The sequence below is a fragment of the Erinaceus europaeus genome, chromosome 5 (genome assembly GCF_950295315.1).
Source record: "Erinaceus europaeus chromosome 5, mEriEur2.1, whole genome shotgun sequence".
In the NCBI taxonomy this organism is placed as follows: domain Eukaryota; kingdom Metazoa; phylum Chordata; class Mammalia; order Eulipotyphla; family Erinaceidae; genus Erinaceus; species Erinaceus europaeus.
Genome location: NC_080166.1, coordinates 100,669,325 through 100,676,320, shown reverse-complemented (window position 1 = coordinate 100,676,320; position 6,996 = coordinate 100,669,325). Strand labels below are relative to the sequence as shown.

Sequence of the window (6,996 nt, the reverse complement as noted above, 5' to 3'; positions counted from 1 at the left end):
GACACTCTGGTTTTCTCTCTCTCTCTCTAATCTATTTTATTAATAAATTAAAAAATCTTTTAAAAGTCCATCAAACTCAGAGGTTTCATTTTAAAATCATACATACATTAAAAGAATTCTTCAAGGCACAGATGGTTCAATGATAGAGCACAGGTCTTATACCTGAGGACACAGATCCCATCCCTGGCATCTCATATGCCAAAGATGAGTAGCACTCTGGTCTCTTTTCTCTGTTACTCAAAAACAATATATATATTTTAATCTCTGGCAGTTACAATATTGAGGAGTTCCTTTAAACAAGTTCTGGGTAGCCCCCATTTTGCATTAATTCATCTAATTTCATCATCTTTACCTTTTCTTTGCATAATTATGGTATATTATTATAAATGACTCTTGTGGCATCCTCCCATCATGAACTCCAGGGAGCCTGACAGGGTCATCTCCTCTGGACCTGCATTCAGACTTCAAGGAAGCTGGACAGAAAGGATGAGAGTGGGACGACGCATTTTCCCCCCATTATTGTTACAAATAATTATACTGTCACAATTGATTAATAATGCTTTGGCAGTGCCTGGTGGAAATGGAGAGTCAGAAGCACCCCTCTCCCTTACACAGGGGCATATTTGAAAGTTACATTATGAAAGTGGGGAAAGTGGGTCAGCATAGACGGACAAAAGAAGTCATGTTATGACTTGCCCCTCAAAGAAAGAATACAGAGATTGAGGCCTCCTGGGTACAAGTTGACGTATTGAAACAAAGAAAGATTAATAGTTAAACTGTACCAGACCTAGATGAGCAGTGGTCCACGACTAGGCAAAGATCTGTATGCCCCCCATAGAAGATTAATGGTAGAGATAGCCCTCAGCAAAAGTCTAAAACAATTCTGGGTATGACCTCCCTTGAGAACAGGATGATACTAAGCATTGTACCATTCTTTACAGAAATTGGGGAGTAACATATAGCTTGCCAAAGGCACAAGACTAAGCTGGTTGCTTAGGCAACCTGAATGTAACCTGAAAAAAGTATAAAAGCTAAAGCAGTTTCACTATTAAAATGAGTCCAGATTCACCCTCCAATAGAGTGTGGTGTCTATCTCTTCTCCCTCTCGCTGACTCCTGACCCACCTGGGAGGTTGCCTTCAAGACCCCTGACCCTCCTGCTGTTCATCCACTGTGGTGGTCCGCGGCAGAATCTATGTGATTTTTTTTCCCAAACAGTTGGATTTACCAGTGCCACACAGGACATTCAGGACATTCATGTTTAGATATAATTCCTTGTGTTTTTTTTCTTTACTGTAATGTATTCTTCCACCCTTTTTTTGTGTGCTGAAACCTGGGATCAAACCACTGTCAAGTAGCCCCAAGTGTAAACAGGCCCTTATTTTGTTACCTTAGAAGTTAAAACAGAACAAGTAAAAATAAATTAGGTACAATGATGTACTGAAAACTTTTTGATTTGACTTGTAGAGCTTTCTAATAAAAGATATAATAGTTTATAACAATTGAAATTTGAAATATATAAGATGTTTTAATATGAAGATATATGCCCTTTCAGATATGTCATCTTAACTCATAAAGAACTCACAGATCTCTATTAAAAACTTGAAACTAATCAGACACAATCAAGTCTGTTATTTTTAATAACTTTCATAAAATACTAATACAATTTGCAGTAAAATTTAATCACACATAACCGAGAGCTTCATTTAAAATGATGTAGGATTAACTTTATTTAACTTTGTACTTAAACCCTCCTATACTATAAAATAGATTTTTTCTGGGAGCTTATTGATTTTGAAATTTAAAAAGTGCTTACTTCAAATTCCTTATTAAGAAAAAAAAATAAAAGAAGAAGAAGAAGAAAAATACCTGATTAAACTAAGGGATTGAAGTTTCATTTTTGAAGGCTTTTATGAAATATTTACCCACAAGTAAATACAAGGAAGGGATCACAGAGTTACAACACTCAGATCCTTCAGCTGCCAGTCTCCATCAGAGCTGCCCTCACCCTCTCCAGAGAAAGTTACACATCAAAAGAAAGGTGAGGAAGTTCTCATCAAACAGTTAAAAATCCCTGGAACTCTCCTTGACTTCTTTTTCTCAGGATGGTTTAGAAGTCATTGAAGTAGGAAACATTCTGTCAAAATATGTTATATGCAGTGAATTTCTCAACAAAACCTAGCTGCAACATATAATTCCCCCCACATAGTTTCCATCAGTCTTTGTATATTGCACTATTTATTCAACAAGAATTTACTGAATTATGAACATGCTTAATCATTAAGTCTCCCTCTGGATTATCATTAAGAAACTATAGCAACTCTCATTAAAAAACAAAAAAAAACAAATATTTTCTAAGACCAAACCAGACCCGTGTTGAATCTTAGATTCTTTGAAATAGGTAATTTTTCAGTAATTGTCAGGTTATTGTTGTGCATTATTTGCCTTCAGGTTTAGCATTTAAAAAAATGAGTTCCCATTTCAAGTTTTCTGTCTGAGATTTTTCAAAAGCTTGAATAACGATGTACATTATATAATTGACTGACAATTTAGTTCAGATAATCCAGAAAAATACTTTACATTTTTCTACCATAATCATATCCATTAGTTCATGTAAGATTTGAACTGATTTTTGTCCTCTGTAGAGAGAAAAATTATTATTTTGATTGTGACAGAAATATATTTGATTCAGAAATAAGGTCTACTACTGTTTTTTTTTTGTTGTTGTTGTTTTATTCTTTTTTTTCCTTCACCACGTCTCAATAAGTAGTAATTTCTAAAGCAGAAAATGTTGCTCTTGAGATTAGGATAGAGGAGGTTGTAGTATCTAGGGTTCTTTTCAAAATTAAAATAACTTTCATCTAAATACATCAAACATCTACTGAAAGTGCTATAGGGGAACACAAGGGGACAGGAAGACCTATGCTTGCTTCCCCCCATTCCCAAAGTTCATCTTGCCAATCTCCACAAAGAATTGATGGGAAAGCATGATTATTCAGGTAAATTAAACTTTATTAAAAACAAAATATGTTTGGGGGGGGAAGAAAGAGAGGTAGAGAAAAAGAAAGAAGCAAGACTGAAAACTGCTTACGTTAGTCTTGGGAAAGAGAGGAAGAGAAAGAGGGGTAGAGAAATTTTCAAAGTTGTGGTCTGGGCCAAAGAGAGTACGAATGCCCTCAATTTCTGGGTTATAAACTCAAAATTCTGCCTATACCTTCTAAGCCTGTACCCATTCCCATCTCTGAGTTGTTCTTCTTCCTTCAGCATTCCAGCCACCCCTGTAACCACTCCCATTTCTGAGGGGTAACTTCTGTAACTTCTCCCTCAACAAAAGGGCTACAGCAGTAAATTAACAGCAACACAGTAATAGTAGGGAATTTCAACACTCTTTGGATTTTAGATTAGAAACTTCTAATACTTGGAAGAAAATATTGACAAAACTCTTCCATCTGTGAAAGGCAGTGGCCTTGAAGTTTTTTATATAGAAGTTTTTAGCTCCTTTTAGTATAAGTTGCTTGTAGTGTGAGATGGAAAATTCCTTGCCTTTTCCCCCTTGAATAAACAGGACCTAATCAGTGAAGGCCACCCATTGTTTTGTAAGTTGTTTGAAGGACCCTGCATGGGGACAAGCCTTATCAGGACCTCTGCACAGAGTTTGTGGTATGCTGTTTACCAGATGGGTGGTCATAGCTGATGGCAGGAGGATGTGGTGACCCTGCCTGGTTGAATTTTAGTGGCTGTGTGGTCTTGCAATGTTTGAAACTAGCCCGCGCTTTGCTTTGAATGGATCATGCTTTTGCTAAGTTTGAAATGATTGGATTTTGTGTTTGCTATAGCCTGTTATTGGATGTAGGTTGATAAGGTGATGTGTTCCCCCTCCCTGAGTGTAGTCTGAATTCCTATAAATTGTGTGGTTTGAGCCCTGTTCGGGGTCGAGCTTGGTAGACTAACAGCAGTCACCATCTCGGCCCGGATTGCAATTCGTCAATAAACATCTTTGCTTCCTTTCAGTGAATGGTGGTTTGATTTATGCTCGCTAACACCATCTAAATTTTAAAGGCATCTTCAATTAAATGAATTCAATTATAAAAAAAATAAATAAATAAAAGTTGAACATTAAACACAAAGCAGAACTTGGACTGGGTCTAGTCTATTGCACCAAAATAAAAGACTCTGTGGTGAGGGAGAGGGTTCAGGTCCTGAAACATGATGGCAGAGGAGGACCTAGCAGGGGTTGTATTGTTAAGTGGAGCTATTATGCATGTACAAAGTATTGAATTTTACTGTTGACTGTAAACCTTTCATCCCCCAATAAAGAAATTTAAAATAAATAAATAAATTTATACCCTAAGAATTAAGAGAACTTTGAAATCATTAGGTTTATGTAAGCTTTCCTTGTTTTTTTAATATTCATTTAATTTATTGGATAGAGGTGGAGAGAGGCTGGACTCTAAGACTTAAATATCATACATAACAATAAATGTTTATTGTATTCATATAATTCATATAGAAAATAGTACCTTTTAATACACTTTAATACAGGTAAAAATTGAGTTTAAAGTCTTGAAGAATTAAAGGTGTTTGGTACTATTCTAATATATTTAGGAAGGAATATGTGGGCAGATGTTTTCCATACCACTTTTCCTTTGTTATTTGGCTATTATAGTTCAGTCTAATTCTGACATTATCTAAAACTGACTTCAGACTCAATAGATTAAGGATTCAGTTCCATAGGAGTGTTCTTTTACATACCAATCACAAATCCAGTTCCTGTGCTCTTAACTGACTGGTTATAAATCAGTGGTTCCCAGAAACCACTCCTTAGTTTAAATTAATTTGTTTTGTCAAGGATGCAAAAAAAAAAAAAGTCATACTGTTTCTCTGTAGGTTCTTCAGAGACTGAACAAAAATCAAGTATGCATTAGACAAATTGATAAGAGAAAGAGTAACAAGAAATGTATTTGTTAGTTTATTTTTTAACCAGAGAGAACAGAGCACTATTTTCATTTTCACTATTTTCCTCTCACTTGTAATGGTGTTGGGGATTGAACCTGGAACCTCACATCCTCAGGCATTAAAATATTTTACATTATGCTGCCTTCCCTGCCCATATATATATATATATATATATATATATATATATATATATATATATATATATATTTAAATAACATGATGTGGCCTATTCATACGGGAGAGATCAAAGAATGCAGAGTAACTAGCCATCTGGTCTCAGACTCCCATTTTTAAAATAGCTTAACTAGTGTAGAAGACTATGGGAGGAGGGTAAGAAAGTTCAGTACCTAAAAAAAAAAAAAGTAAAGCAGACCTCAAGCAATCAGGAATAAATTCTGCTCTCACTATTATTTAGATCTTCCTCCAGGAAATTCTCTTAACAGGGGTATTCAGATGTAAATATCTCTTTCAGCAACTAGCTCCATTCTGCTTTTAGGCAGAGCAACTTCTAAAGAGAAGGAGGTGGTAGTTGCTTAATTCCCTATAGTTCTAGCCATTCACAGAATTTAGGAAAATAGTTTGCTCACTAAATTACTATGTTATTACAAAGGGTACAAATCAATAGTTACATCAAGATAGGGCAGGGTTCTGAAGGTTGTTTTTGTTTTTTTTTAAACTAGAACACTACTCAGCTGTGGTTTATGGCAGTGCTAGGGACTGAATTTATGACTTTAAAGCCTAAAGCATGAAAGTCTTTTGCATAGCTATAAACATGTCCTAAACCTTAGGGCAAGGTTCTCTGACTAAAAGAGCTTCTGTTCTGCAGTTTAGAGTTCTTCAAGGTAACCTGCGGAAGCAATCTGGTTGCTCAGCTTAAAGATTCTCTGAAATCTTTTTCTGTTTTTGTTTTTAAACAAAGATTTGCCCTTTGGTAATTGATCCTATTTCCAATCTCCCCTTTTAGGATATCAGTGTAGTGCGATATGGGGCCTGAGAATGAAAATGCCAATCTCATATATATTTTGGTTCCTCTGGTCACCACCTGCAATTTCTAAAGTCACCTCATTACCATCAACTCTGTAGCAGTGGAAATTTATAATATGAATAACAAAGCATCCACTTCACTTTGTGACTCTAAGTCATTTCAGGGACTGAGGACAAGAAACCAACTTTTTTTTTTTTTTTTTAGCACAAACACATTTATTCACTAACCAAAAGGATGATGCTGGTTAAAATACTTTGAAATAGTTGAATGCAAAATAGTTGTGATAAAGATCAGCTAATACAATAATAAATAAAAAAAAAACATGAAGATTTGCTCATTGAACTGAGCATGTTCATCTTTGCAGCTAATTTCTGTCCAAATTTATGATGGAATCCTTTATTCTACTTTTTCATAGACGCAAGTACAGGTGACATTATTCATGACGCATTTCACCACTAATTTCCCATTTTCAATTTTTCTTGTGATAGTGCTTTCTTTCCTGTCCCATTCCTGATGTTGAGTCAATTCACCATTTGTCAAGTTACATACAGTCTTCAGTTTTTCTGCCATCAGCTGTAGTTTCTTCAAACTTCTCCCCCAGGTTACATAAAAGCTGAGTTGTTTTCAAAGTGCTCTCAATTTTGATGGTGAGGTTTTTGCCATCAGAAGAGATGATACAATCTGAACCCATAATTTTCTCTTAGCCATTGCCACTCCTAGTTCATGTATTCATCAAAGCCTTTGCTCTCCGACAAGCGCCATCTTCCTACGAAAGGGTCAATGGCAGACATGGTGGACGCAAGAGGCATCTGGAACAAGCAGAGCTGAATGAGGTGGCCGGAGCTTAGCAACAACCAAATGTGTTAATAAAGGTTGTGTCACTGCATTTCACACTCAGAAAATTTAAGGAAGTTTGGGGTACCTAAAAAAATGAGAAATCATGAATTAATATTTTACATTTTAATATACATATAATTTACATATATTTGGTTATCCAAGTAACTGAGTAATCAAATACGTAATTCCTACAAATTACAGTATTGCAATATGGCAATT

At 35.5% G+C, this 6,996-nt stretch overlaps 1 pseudogene; it reads right to left on the bottom strand.

Moving 5' to 3' along the window:
• Positions 1-6,125: 6,125 nt before the first annotated feature.
• LOC103110592 (fatty acid-binding protein 5-like) lies at positions 6,126-6,781 on the bottom strand (annotated as a pseudogene).
• Between the last annotated feature and the right edge of the window lie 215 nt (positions 6,782-6,996).